Source organism: Mobula hypostoma, chromosome 13 (genome assembly GCF_963921235.1).
Source record: "Mobula hypostoma chromosome 13, sMobHyp1.1, whole genome shotgun sequence".
Lineage (NCBI taxonomy): Eukaryota > Metazoa > Chordata > Chondrichthyes > Myliobatiformes > Myliobatidae > Mobula > Mobula hypostoma.
Window position 1 is genome coordinate 24,083,058 of NC_086109.1, and position 14,258 is coordinate 24,097,315.

At 43.1% G+C, this 14,258-nt stretch overlaps 1 protein-coding gene and 1 long non-coding RNA gene across 3 annotated transcripts in view; one reads left to right on the forward strand and one right to left on the reverse strand.

Moving 5' to 3' along the window:
- Positions 1 to 14,258, reverse strand: part of foxp4 (forkhead box P4) — a 398,372-nt gene that overhangs the window by 118,059 nt on the left and 266,055 nt on the right. The window lies entirely within an intron of this gene.
- LOC134355917 (uncharacterized) lies at positions 10,179 to 13,251 on the forward strand. The gene is made up of 4 exons (XR_010020217.1): positions 10,179 to 10,565; positions 11,252 to 11,346; positions 11,496 to 11,703; positions 12,361 to 13,251. It is a non-coding gene; the product is annotated as an uncharacterized LOC134355917 (long non-coding RNA).

Sequence of the window (14,258 nt, forward strand, 5' to 3'; positions counted from 1 at the left end):
ACTTCAATGGCTGCAGAATACTTTGATTGTCTTGACGTTGAGAATGCACGATTTACGTACAAGTTTTTCTTCCCTTTTCAAATAAAGTAGAAACCTTAAAAAGGCTGAAGTGACTTAAAACTACAGTCCCCTGAGTCAATGGGGATTTATTGCAGAATGGTAAGAGAGACTAAGGGAGTTGGATTTCTGAGACACTGATAATCATTAATGAATCCTGGGCAGAATCAAGAAGATTGGAGGCAGTCCCATTTGGTGGCTACATTAGTGGAATTGAAAAAGCAAGCACAAGCAACTGTAAAATATTAAGATTGATCATTGCATGAAAACCAAATTATTTGTACAGTGATTACGGAGGAAGCAGTGTAAGACAGGATGAGCCTGGCTCATCATAATGGCAGTGATGAGCCAGTTCACCACTGAGGCACTCTTCCTGGAGTTCCAAAAGGATGATGACAACATTCCACATCAAAAGACTCCTCAATAAGCATAAAGCCATGGGGATTTGTAGTGAAATCTTAGGAAATTGCTATGAAACTGGCTGAAGAACAGTAAACCACAGAAATTGGTTCAAAGGGTATTGTTACACATGGAGGAACAGAGGGATAATGGGGCCCATATCCATAGATCAATCAAAGTTGCCGTGCAAGTTCATAAGGTTGTTAAGAAGATGTGTGGTGCATTGGCTTTCATTAGTCAAGGATTGAGTTCATTAGCCACAAGGTAATGTTGCAGCTCTATAAATCCCTGGTTAGATCACACTGGGAATATTGTGTTCAGTTCTGTTTGCCTCATTGTAGGAAGAATGTGATAGCTTTAGAGAGGATGCAGAGGAGAGGATGCTGCCTGGACTAGAGGCCATGTCTTACAAAGATAGGTTGAGCAAGCTAGGGCTTTTCTCTTTGGAGCGAAGGAGGATGAGAGGTCTACGAGATGGTAAGAGGCATTGATGTATTAGATAGCCGGAGACTCTTTCCCAGGGCAGAAATAGTCATATAAGGGGGCATATATTAAGGTGATTATTGGAAAGTATGGGGTGGGGTGGGGTGGGGTGTTGTCAGAGGTAAGTTCTTTACACAGAGAGTAGGGGATGCATGGAACATACAGCCAGAGATGGTAGTAGAGGCAGGTACATTAGGGGAATTTAAGAAACTCCTTGATAGGCAAAGTGATGATAGATAAATCAAGGGTTATGTGGGGGAAAGGGTTAGATTGATCTTGGAGTAGGTAGAAGGTTGGCACAACATTGTAGGCTGAAGAACATGTACTGTGCTGTAATGTTCTATGTTCTGTGGAGCAGGAGTGGGGAAGGGTGCTGAAGATTAATTTTTGGAATCCTGCTGTTTCCAATTTATGCCAGAGTCTTGGATATACAAATTCAATTCAAAGTGGATAAATTTGCAGATACAACCAAACAGAAGAATTGTGGGACATGAGCTAGAGAGTACAGAATGGTGACAAAGAGGTTTCAGGTAAAACCAAAGTACATTTTTCACCAAGTTGATGATCCTCTAGCAGCAGTCAATTTTTATTTCAACATGTACCCCTGCAAACAGTACACAAGAGTCCTGTATTACTAAGGGAATGAATCATGGCAAAAAAATATTTGAAATTTTTTTTATATTTCAAAAATATACTTTATTCACAATGTAAATATAATTAGGACAAGACTGTGCAATCACTGTACTATAAATTTAAGGCAATATGTCAACACTACTCATGTTTCCTCCTTAAACAATGCAACTCTGAAACATTTGAGAGGCTGTTACATAGGGCCCAGTCACTCAGTGTTCAGTGGCAGCAGGAGCCCAGACAAGGGACCTTTCCCACAGAGTTCTTGTGCATGGAGCTTCAGTGCAGCCCTCAGTGTGTGCTCCTGCACCTTGGAACACGCCAGTCACCAGCACTCACTTACAAATATCCCTTTACCATAGAGGTACAGGAGCCTGAACACACACACTCAATGTTGTAGGAACAACTTCTGCCCCTCCACCAGATTTCTGAATGGTCCATGAACACTAGCTCAAAATTCCTATTTAAAATTATTTTTTAATTGTAACTTAGTAATTCTTTTATATCTTCCACTGTATTGCTGTCACAAAACAACAAATTTCACAGCATATGTCATTGATAATAAACCGGATTGAGATTCCATTCAGGAACAGCTTCTACCCCTCTGCCATCCAATTCCCAAACGGACATTGAAACCATGAACACTACCTCACTATTTTATTTGTTTTTGCCCTAGTTATTAATTTAACTATTTGATATACTTATTGTAATTCAGTTCTTTCTATATTATCATGCCTTGAATTATACTGCTGTGTTTCATGATGTATGCCGGTGATATTAAACCTAATTCTGATCTGAGGATCAGCAAGTTTTGGGCAGACCAAAGCTCATACTTTTTAACTGAGCAGGTAACTTGGCATTGGCCTGCTAATAAATTCAACACTGAATATGTCCATCCACTGCAAACCAATAATCACAAAGCTGGCATCATGTTGATCCACGTGAGAGTAACAGTAAAATACGAGCCAAAAGGGATAATTATCTGCTCAGAGGACAAAAAAGAAAACTGAAGAATTTGGCGCCGGAATATGTGGCAACACTTGTGGGCTGCCCCCAGCACATCCTTACGTTGTGTTGGTTGTTAATGCAAACGCTGCATTTATTTCACTGCATGCTTTGATGTACATGTGATAAATAAATCTGAATTTGAATCTGAAGTAAATAAAGTGACAAACTGAGCAATGTCAAAAAATGGACAGATGATTTTCTCCTTCCTAAACATTCTACCACTGTCAATATCCTGCTTGCTCAGTATCACCTGTTTATTGGGCTGCCAGTAAGGCACGGGGAATTGCTCTCGAAGCCCATACTTTAATTCCTTTTAATGGACAGAATTGACTAGTGTCAGACATAACAACCAATCTCTCAGTACAAGTTGTATTAAAATGTAATTTCCACATTCCCTCACTGACACACTCCACATCTGCCTGAAACTGGTTAATACAAATTATATTAAAAAATTTAAATTGCTAATCAAAATCCATCATCTTCTAATTGGTTTTCAATTAAGTTTAGCAATCCTGCTAATTAAATCTTCACAGCTGTGACCCACTAATAGCACCTGACATCACTTCCTGTTCAAGACAGGTCATTAGAGTTTTTTTAGGCCAATAGATGATCCAGTCGTATTACGTGACACTTAGGTTCTTCATCTGACTGCCTGGTCTTGATGTGTGAGCTTAGTGAGTGCGCTGTTTGAGTCTGTTGTGGTTTATTGGGAAAACATACTTATAGCATTGTCTATGTCTCACTACAGAAATTTAAGCACAGAAGTCTAGGTTAACATTCTGGTGCGGTATTGAGATTTTAAACCAGCAGAAGTGGAGAAAATGGAAGTGGTGCTTTCTCTAGACAATGGGAAAGAATCCAGTCAACAATTGCAAGGTGCTGCTAATGTTGCTCTATGTTGTGTAGCTATAGCTCATAACCTTGTCATGGTTGTCACCTGAACCAGGTTCCATTTCATCTGGAGATCAGAAGTGGATAATGTCCAGAGAGATGTGGTACACAGCTCTTCAAAGTGGGGGGGGGGGTGCGGTAATGTATCTTATGTGGACCACAGCCTGATGGCCACTCCTGTGTGTGGCTGCAGCAAGCTCTGCATAGAGACTGAGTACATAAACAACAAATGTCGCTACATGTTGAGGTTTTACAAAGAATTAACCAGGAACTGTCCTATTGGGTTTGACTTTGTCATATTACCTGTGCCACATGGAAAGGTATCCGCAAAAACATACTCTGGACCATGATCAAGCAGTAGTTTCCATGGACTATGTATGTGAAGATGGTTAGTCTTTTTGAATGGTTTCTGAAGCACTGTTAAACTCATTTGAAAGTATGCCTGATCTCCAGAAACTCTCAAATATGACCTCACTTAACTCATGATCAAATGGACTTTCCCCCATTACATCTTTCATTTACTACAAGTTTGTAGTGCATCATGCTCTGGCCTCAAGGTTGCTCTGGCGTAATCTCCCACTTCCTTCTGGGGCAGGCATAAGCCAAAAAAATATCTGGAAAGGGTACGTGTGGTTATTTTCAAGGTGCATCCCTCGTGGATTCATAATGCAGAACAATGCTCTAGAGGCTATTCGTTGGGATGCGTACTTGATGATCTTCTTGCAGATGTTTGTCAATTTGGTGCTCCTTGGGCTGCCCAAAAAAACATGTTGGTTTTCCAGCTCAGGGAGCCATCTGCAAAAGAAGTTTATAGACTGGCATGTTCCAAGGTGTAGGAGTACTTGCTACGAGATGCACTGAACTTTTGTTATTGTTCCAAAGGTCCATTAGGGAAAAGCCACAGTACTGGGTCCTTGCTTCCGGAATGCTAAAGGGCTTATCCCTGTGTAATAACCTTCCAGATGTTTCACTGATGAAATATTTATGATATGTTGAGATAATATGACTTTTATCAGCAAATGCAATGATGTCCTTGGCCCAGTGAATGAAGAAAATGCAATGCCCCATTTTCTTTCACAGAATACATTCTGAGTAAATTATATATCTGGAAAAAAGTAGTTTTTGGTATCAGTTGATACCAAATAGGTATAAGAGGAGTGATGATCCCAGGCAGTGGTGGAGTGGTGTCAAAGCCCATGACACTATTTTCTATCCAGACTTGTTGAAATTTTCACACACTGAACCTTCATGACCAGCTTGAACTGACATTGAGGTTGGCAAACAATCACAGCAAGGGTGAGGTAATGCTTTTTGAGAACTGGTCCAACAGATACTTCACCATCCTTAAGGTGCTGGAAATTAGTATGGAGGAGTGCATAGCAAGTGAAAACCCTAGCTGGGAATGTGGAAGCAATGTTCTGTCTTTGCAGAAAAGACCCTGAATGTAGAGGCAAGGTTCAGTTAGTGTTGTTCTACGTAGTAAAGGTGTGGCCCTTTCGAGTAGTTTCCACTTCATCCATAGCAGGAGTTCACAAACTTCTTTCATGCCGTGGAGCATTACCATTAATTGAGGGGTCCATGGACCCCAGATTGAGAACCCCTGATCTAGAGATACAATGTGTTGATCTCCAGTGTGAAAAAGAGGAATTGTACTCAACAGAGGTTTCATCCTGTTGGCCACCTTTGTGTGTAGATTCATCAAGCTCTGTGAAGACCATGGGCTTGTAAACATCAAGTATTGTTCCCGTCCCTTCTGTTGTGAAGGATAGACCTGGGCAGATTGCCAAGGAATATTCCATTCATTTGGATTTTGTCACACCATCTGTCTCTTGCAGAAAGTACCTGCAGAGAAACACCTCTAACCACAATCGATCAGACAGTTTTCGTTTCCACAGAATGTTCCTGAGATCCTGTGGGAGAAGAAGGCAGTAGGTCCCATCAGATGGCGTCCAGGCAGGTCATCAAGGTCACTTGGCAGAATGTCTCATTCGCTTAACTCTCAACCAAGCAAGAAGACCTTGCTTAGCTGCTGGTGAGAATAACCTTTCCATGAGATCCCTCATGTACAACCAAAATCTCAATTGTTGATTGGGGCAGTGGTGCAGATCAAAATATCATCCATCTCCTATTGGTGTGATTATTTGCCACAACAGTCTAGAAAGGGAAATACAGTAGTGGTCTTTGTCAATGTACATCCTGAGGAACTGAACAACACAAGACTCTGCTCTATGGACTGATCTCAGAGATATGTAGAAAGACCAACAAGGACTACCATTGGAAGACCATCGACTTAGTGAAAGACATATATTGGTTTGCTCAAAACTTGCTTGTTTGCCAATGCAGCCATCACAAAGTTTCCATAGAGAAAGCCTACAGTATATAGGTCTCCCTACAGGACACAGGTGACTTACGAATCTATTTGAAAGAAAAACTGTTGGACTACCTTCTGTTTTGAGTGGAATGTTAAGCTGGAGCCTGTGCTCTCTCTCATGGGCCTTAAAGACACCATGACATTACTTTTCCCAACAGTCTCCTGATATTTACTCCTGAGCTGGTAATACAAAAGCAGGTTACTTAGGCATATTTCTTCCCATTCACAAACATAGGTAATCGATGGAGACAGAAGAGATTACAGATGCTGGAATTTGGACCAAAAAGAAACAAAACTCCTGGAGGAACACAACAGCGTCTGTGGAAGCAAAAGGCAAGTCAGCGTTTTGGGTCAAGACCCTGCTTGATAACAGAGTGTAGAGGGGAGGTAGCCACTACTGAGGTAAGAGTGTGGGGTGAGGCAGGGGCTTTTCAGAAATGGGTGCAACCAAGTCAGATGGGGGATGATGGGCAGATGGATTGGTGGGAGAGGGGAATCCACAGACAGAGGCTGGTGAGTGATAGGTGAAAACAGGTAAGGTAAAAGAATCTGGGCAGATGGAGCCAGGTGGGAAAGGGAGGGTAGAGAGGGTAGAAGTTAAAGGCAGAGACTGGAATGCGATAAATGGAAGCAAATGGGAAGGATGTATCAAGGACTAATGAATACCTTCCTTACTTAGCTCCTTGTGAATGTTGCAATTGAAAATGGTGTGCCGAAAGTCCAGAGTTTGTAGGAGTCAAGTTGACCCCCCTTGTGAAGGAGCATGCAAGGCATAGCGTGGTGGAATGCCCGTAGGTGTTGACTATATTTTTGCTCTCCGCATTCTTCCACTCATGCTGCTGATGGCAAACCAGGTTCTCCGCTTCATTGAGAAGCCTGAGGCTGTGGTGGCAGATGTATGTTGCTGCCTTGTTGGAGAACTGCTGAGACTGAGAAAGGCGGGGTGGGGGGAGGGTGAGGGTTGGGACTTCCACTGTGTCCCCTCAACAACACCCCCCCCCCCCAACTGGGCCTGTTGCTTAACTAGCTACTGAAAACAAGTCTTAGCGTAGGAGCATCAGGGGGATAATTAGTTACAGAGGAAATGGAAACTTATGTCTGAAATAGAATCAATGGGCTGAATGGAATATTTCCATTTCCATATCATAAGGAAATGTGAAATGTACCTTGCTTGAATTTGGGATGAGTGTTGCAGGACTTTATCAGGTTTTCAAGGGATTAACTTTGCCAACACGTTTGCAGTGGGGGTTAGTACTCACACCAACTGTAGGCCGCTGGTAGCCATATGCGAGCTGTTGGCCTGAGGGCGACCCCCAAATTTTACACATGGCACATGGATTGCATTTGAGAATCAGATCTGGCAGATTGTGATGCCTGGTGGGGTGCAATAGCCAGACTGCAGCTGAGCTGCCACAGCAGACTGGTGAGTGGGATTTATTAATTTCTCAGCTGTGTTTGACTGAAGAAATACTCAACGCTGGCACTAGAAGCCTGTAGTAGAAACAACTTCAAAATTTCGACACCAAAGTCTCTCTCTCCTAGACGAGAACAAGATGCTGCTGAAGAAAATGCTATGCTATTTTATCTTAATCTGTGAGAATGGCTTAAACAAAGTAGGAGAATAAACAGGCTTTCCACAAAACCAGGACTGGAGATTAGAAGGAACTTCCTGAATTCCTCCCCTTCATTCAGGTTCAGCCTGACTGTGTTCTGATTGATACCTGTGTTAGCACAATGAGAAACAAGACAGGACTCCATTCACCCAATTAGCAATCATCATTAATGTCCTCTGATGTAATTAATTTTAAAAAGAGCTTAAGTGATTTGTTCTGTAATTGAAATGTATAAACATTAATGTCTTTGTTTTTAAAGTTAGAAATGGAGTAATCTGTTATGCTCCATGAGGAAGGATGCTGGTCTGTGCCTTTGTGTGCGCACACGTATTGGATAAGGACACAATTTGGATTGAATGTGATGCTGTATGTGGTCGAATGTCCTGCCTTCATTCACGCTTCTTCCATTAATTTCAGGACGGGATCCTTGCATAGAATTCTGCCGAGGGTTTCTGGGCCCAAAATGTTAATTATTTCTGCATTGCCTGCTGAAATTTTATAGCGTTTGTGTTCAGTTTTTGGTTTAATTTTGGAGTTCCACCATCTCCAGGGTTGTTTTTTTTGTTCGTTCATTCATTCTGCTTTAAAGCTGAGGTTACCCATCTGTCGGTGAAGGTTCAAAGGTCACCACTAGTAAGAAAATATCACTCTCCAGGGTCAGAATAAAGCAGGGACCAGGGTAGGGCTTTGGAAATGCCAGGAAGCCACTTCCTGCACTACATTGATGACTGCATTGGTATTGCTTCATGCAACCATGCTGAGCTTGTCAATTTCATCAACTTTGCCTCCAATTTCCACCCTGCCCTTCGATTCAATTGGACCAGTTCTGACACCTCTGCCCCTTCCTCAATCTCTCTGTCTCCATCTCTGGAGACAAACTTTCTACCGACAACTTTTATAAACCTGCCAATTCCCACAGTATCTCGTCTATACCTCTTCCCACCCTGTCTTCTGTAAAAATGCTAGTCCCTTTTCTCAGTTCCTTCATCTGCAGCACATCTGTTCTCGGGATGAGGCTTTCCTTTCTGGGATACAGTATCAGAGATGTCCTCCTTCAAAGGAAGAAGTTTTCTTTCCTCCACCTTTGATGCTCCCCTCAGCTGTGCCTCCTCCATTTCCCATCCATGCTCACCCCATCTTCCCACCTACTTAACAAGGACAGTGTTCCTCTTGTTCTCACCTACCATGTCATTTACCCCCACATCCAACACATCATTCTCTGGCAACTTCCACCATCTTCAGCCGGTTCCTACCAACAAATGCGTATTTACCTCCCCGCTCCCCACTCTCCGCTTTCCACAGGGATTGCCCCCTCCATGATTCCTTTTCCTATTCGTCCCTCCCCTCTCCACTAATCTCCCTGCATATCCCTGCCAGCAACCGAAATGCTACACCTACCCATTCACCCCCCCCCCCACCTCCATTCAGCGGCCCAAACAGTCCTTCCAGGACAGGCAATAATTCTCCTGCAAATCTGCTGGGCTGTCCATTGTATCCAGATGTGGCCTCCTCTACATTGTCAAGCCAGTCCACTCCATCCACCAAAAGCAGAATTTCCCAGCGGCCAAACATTTTAATTCCTATCCCCAATCCCATTTGGGCATGTCGGCCCATGGCCTCCTCTTTTGACATGATGAGGCCATTCTCAGTGTGAAGGGGTAACACCCTATATTCTGTTTAGGCAACTTCAACCTGATGGCAGGAACATCATTTCTCTGGTAATTTTTACCCTCCTTCTTCCCTCCTCTTCTGTTCCCTACTCTGGACTCTTACCTCTTCTCCTCGCCTGCCTTTCACCACCCCTGGTGCAGCTCCTTCTTCCTTTTCTCCCATGGTCCACTCTCCTGTCCTGCAAGATTCCTTCTTCTCCAGCCCTTTAACTTTCCCACCCATCTGGCCTCACCTATCACCTTCCAGCTTGTCCTCCTCCACCCGCCCCCCCACACCAACTTTTCATTGTAACGTCTTCCCCCTTCTTTTCCAGTCCTGATGAGGGGTGTCGGCCAGAAACGTCGCCCGTTTATTCATTTCTATACTGTAGACGATGCCTGACCGGCTGGGTTCCTCCAGCATTCTGTGTGTGTTACGAGTAACACACACACACACACACACACACACACACACACACACACAAAAGCAGTGTTAGTGCGGGCGCCATGTGCATTCTCCAATCCTGCTTGTCCCACACCAGCGGGTCCTTTGTATTGCTGAACTACCTCAACCGGTCTTTCAATCCAGGGCGCGTTCTGTGACAGACTGGCAACTGTGCATGTGTCATCTTGCACATCGCGTCAGTTTGAAAGTGCCGGCCTGTTGTTCGCGCTTTCTGCCTGTAACACGGTATCAAGCACAGCTCCAGAAAAGAGAACTCGAATGGTTTGCTTCCATGCCGACTCCACGAAGGAAACGACTCTCTGCGGAAGCATAACAGGAGTTTGACGCGAAAATGTAGTTTGGCCTCCGGAGAGTGTGTGTGTGTTTTTCTCTCTCTCTCTGGAATGGGAAGAGTCACTTTCTGTGGCTTCAGAAGTCGTGGATAACTGAAACGTTCGGTCCTGCGCCACTAGAGGACGGACTAACATCAATCTGTGACGGTGTCAAAATGAAAGCAGGTCAGAGATACAGTACAGCAACACACACGCAAGCTCTTTCGCAAGGTGACATCAATCTGTTCCCACCCCCTTTCGCATGGTTCAAAATCAAAATTAGCTGTTTGTGTGCGCGTCCTCTAAACTTGAAACAAAACCGGCGTACTTTGCCGAGTATTCCCTTCTTTGCAAGTCATTCCATTAACTTTGAAAGCCTGTTTACAATGAGTCTTCAGTTCACCGTCTGGATAGTATCCGAAATCAAAAGTAAACAGTATCTGGCTGTGGCTCAGTGGGTAGCACCCACGATTCTGAGCCAAAAGGTCGTGAGTTCAAATTTCATTTCGTATTCGTGATCCGGGCCCATTCTGTGAGTGCAGTATTGAAGCTTTGCAGCGGTTGTTGAAATGTTAAGTTGAAACTCTGCCGGCCTTCTCCAAGAGGACCCTAACGCTATTTGAAGAGCAATGGAGTTGAGATCCCCGTCTCCAAGGCAATAGATACGCTCGGTGGCCACTTTATTAGGTACAGGAGGTTATTTTCGTGGTCTTTTGCCCATCCACTCGTGTTGTGTCTCTTCAGTACACCACTGTTATAACGTGCGATTCTTTGAGATATTTTCACCTTCCTGTCGGCTTGAACCAGTCTGGCCATTCCCCTCTGACCTCTCTCATTAACAAGGTGTTTTCGCCCACATAACCGCGCTGATCGGGTGCTTTTTTTTTTGTTTTTCGTACCATTGGCTCTAAACTCTTAGAGACTTGTGTGTGAAAATCCCAGGAAAATCAGCAGTTTCTGAGATACTTAAACCACCCTGTTTGGCACTAACAATCATTCCACAGCCAAAGTTACTTAGATCACATTTGTTCCCATTCTGATGTTTTGTCTGAGCAACAACTAAACCTCTCGTCCACGTCTGTATATTTTTAGGGATTGAATTGCTGCCAGCTGATCTGCTGATTCGCTATTTGCATCAATAAGCAGGTGAACTGGGGTACCAAAAAAGTGGCCACAGTGTGTAGTTCCCTGTTACCAGGGCAACAGATATATTCCTTGGCTGGAGCAGGTTATCTCCACAGCTGTCCTGAGCGTTTACTGATTATGAGCAGATTGCAGCCCACTTTACAAACGTGATCACACTACAAAGATACCTCATTGTTAAAATTTATATCCTGAAGTTGCATTATAACTTTGATCAATACTTTCAACAGAGAAATCTGGTCTAACTCAATTTTGCCCTTGGATTTGAGTTTGGAGAACCATTCTCCTTATGAGGCAATCCACTTTAAACTCGATGGACACAAAGGTTGGTACTGAGTTTGTTCATTTCATTCCCGGTAACAACTGCATGCAAAAATAGGTTGAATGTCACTGAATTTAAGAGGAGGAACATCACGTTGATAGAGACATTCTACTTTCACATTGATTTGATATAACTGACCTCATTTCTTATAGAAACTTTGCCAAGGATGGTCCCACGCCCACCTATGAAAGGAAAAGGGTTGACCATGGGGCTAGCAACCACAACCATATAAAAACCCAGAGCTACAATAATGCCAACAGAAGCTCCAAGGACCTCATCCTTAGGAGAAGAAGGATACATATGAAGGTGGGCTACATCTGGGGATAACTTGAAAGACTGGTCCCAGGGCAGAAGACTCTGGTGAGTTTCTGTCAGCGGGTTTGCTCCAGTATAGGTGTTGGTCTTAGAAGAAGAGGAAGATTCCTCCTATAGAGCTAACTGATGACCTTTCAAAGATTAACTCTCTGTAATAGGGCTGATTATAGAAAGAAGGCATCTATCCAGTAGGGCCCCTTTGAAAGGTATCTTGTTGGAGAGGCCTTCTGTGAAAGGGATCCAACTGGAATTGCCTTCTTTGAAACATACTTCTCTCCTGTAAATTCATTTGGGGTCCATCCAACAGAGCTCTTTTCAAAGATGTGTCTCTCTAGTAAGGTCCTTCAAAAGGAATCTCTATGGAGAAACCTTCTTTAGAGGTGGCAGATGGAGAAAGGGGTCTGATTGGAGACACCTTCTTTTAAAATTAGATCTGTTGACCAGATGCCATTAGTGTACATTCAGATGAGCTTCTTTCAAAATCAGGCCCTTTAATTTGAGTTGGACACTGAAGCAACTATTTAAGTTACACTCAAAAGATGCCACTCAATTAGTTTCTGACCTTTATTACTGTACTGTTGTCAACTTATTATAACAAAACCTCCTGGATAGAAGATGAATGTGTAACTCAGATGTTCCACTTTCTACTTCTGGTTTCTTTATGTGTGTTTTAATATAAATATTTATTTCATATCCCTGCAGGTTACACACGCCAAATCCTCAGCAAATTCACCACAAGCCACATATCGACTCATATCCTGCCTGGGTCAGGCATCATGCAGTACAGCTATGCAACTCGGTGCCAAACTGCATTCCATCCTTTCAAAAGTTTTCTTCTCCTCAATGCTTGTTTCATCAGAGCAGGAAGTAAAAGCATCTTTTTAAAAAAAAACAAAACATACTTCAATCCATTACGAACAAAATAATGTGTGTTGGTTGATATTGATTTCACTGTGTATGGAATTCACTTTTCTGCCATCCTGTCAACTCAGTACTGAGTGAGACATCCTGGTTAGGCTGGTGGAACTCTTGCTTCTGATTGTGAAGATTGTGGGTTCAAGTCTCAAGTGCAGACTTGACTCCCACATCACTACATGACAAAACTTCCAAAAGTCCTTTATGGTGTGTAAAACACTATTTCAAATGTCCTGATATTGTGAAGAATGTTTTCTTTCTTTCTCACGCTGACATTTTGGAGGTATGCCTTGTTGGAATAGGTATTAAGTTAAACTAATGGTAGGTTGGCTTGATTGAATGGATTTTAGTGTGACTGTAAACTCAGCAGCCACTTTGTTTCAGGAATGGAATCTGATGTCGTCTTCTGCTGCTCTAGTCCATCCATTTCAAGGTCTGATGCATTGTGTGTTCAGAGATGTTGTTCTGCACACCACTGTTGTAACAGGTCTGATGTCTTATGGTCTTGTAGGAGAATGCGGTTGAGAGGGAATTGGATCAGCCATGATGAAATAGTGGAGCGATCTCAATGGGCAAATACCTTAACTCTGCTCCTATGTCTTATGGTCTGGTTAGTTAAATCAATGTCACCTTTCTGACTGGTTCAACATGACTAGCCATCATCTAAGCTGCATGGGTGTGTGGCCACACAGTAACCAAAATGCTCCATGTACATAGCCTTTATTGCCGTACAACTGGAATGATCTTTTATATAATGTTTCATTAAATTGCTGCACTGTTTTTGGGCAGTGTAAAAAATGTCCTTCTCAGACCAATAGTTGATCCATGCAGTGAAAAAAAAAATAGACTGAATGTTGCTGGCCATCCTCCTCTGATCTCCCTCATTAACAAGGCATTTTCACCCACAGAACTGACACTCATTGGATTTTTTTCTGTTGTTTGCTTGCACAATTCTTGTAAACTCTGGAGACTGCTGTGTGTGAAAATCCCAGAAGATCAGCAGTTTCTGAGATTCTCAAACTACCCCGTATGCACCAACAATCATTCTAAACTTAAAGTCACATTTCTTCCCCATTCTGATGTCTGGTCTGAGCCACAGCTGAACCTCTTGACCATGTCTACATGCTTTTATGCACAAGTTTCTGCCACGTCATTGGCTGATTAGATATTTGCATTTACTTATGTATCTATAGAGATACAGCGTGGAGAAGACCCTTTCAGTCCTTTGCACCACACTGGCTCAGCAACCCCCATATACAATTAACCTTAAACTGATAAGGGGGCAATTTACAGTGACCAATTGCCTGGTATGCCTTTGGACTGTGGGAGGAAACCAGAGCATTAACAAACAGGTGAATAGGTGTACCTAATATTCTGGCCACTGAGTGTGTGTATATGTATATATGAGGGGGAGGGGGCTGGCGAGGTAGTGAGAGATAATGAGGCTGCCATTCAGTGGCTCCCAGATCAGAAGTCCAACCTGCTCCTTACTTTATTGCTTTCTTTTACTGAGTACCATTCACTTCTCAACGGAGCCACCATTCCGTATCCCTAAGAGGATTACTCACAGATGGGAGGTAATAGTGATGTCGTGAATACTCGCTGATCTCCCCCCCCCCCCCGCAGTACAGTCGAGGCAAATCCCATTGCACGATGAACCAAGACAAACAGAACCTTTTATATTA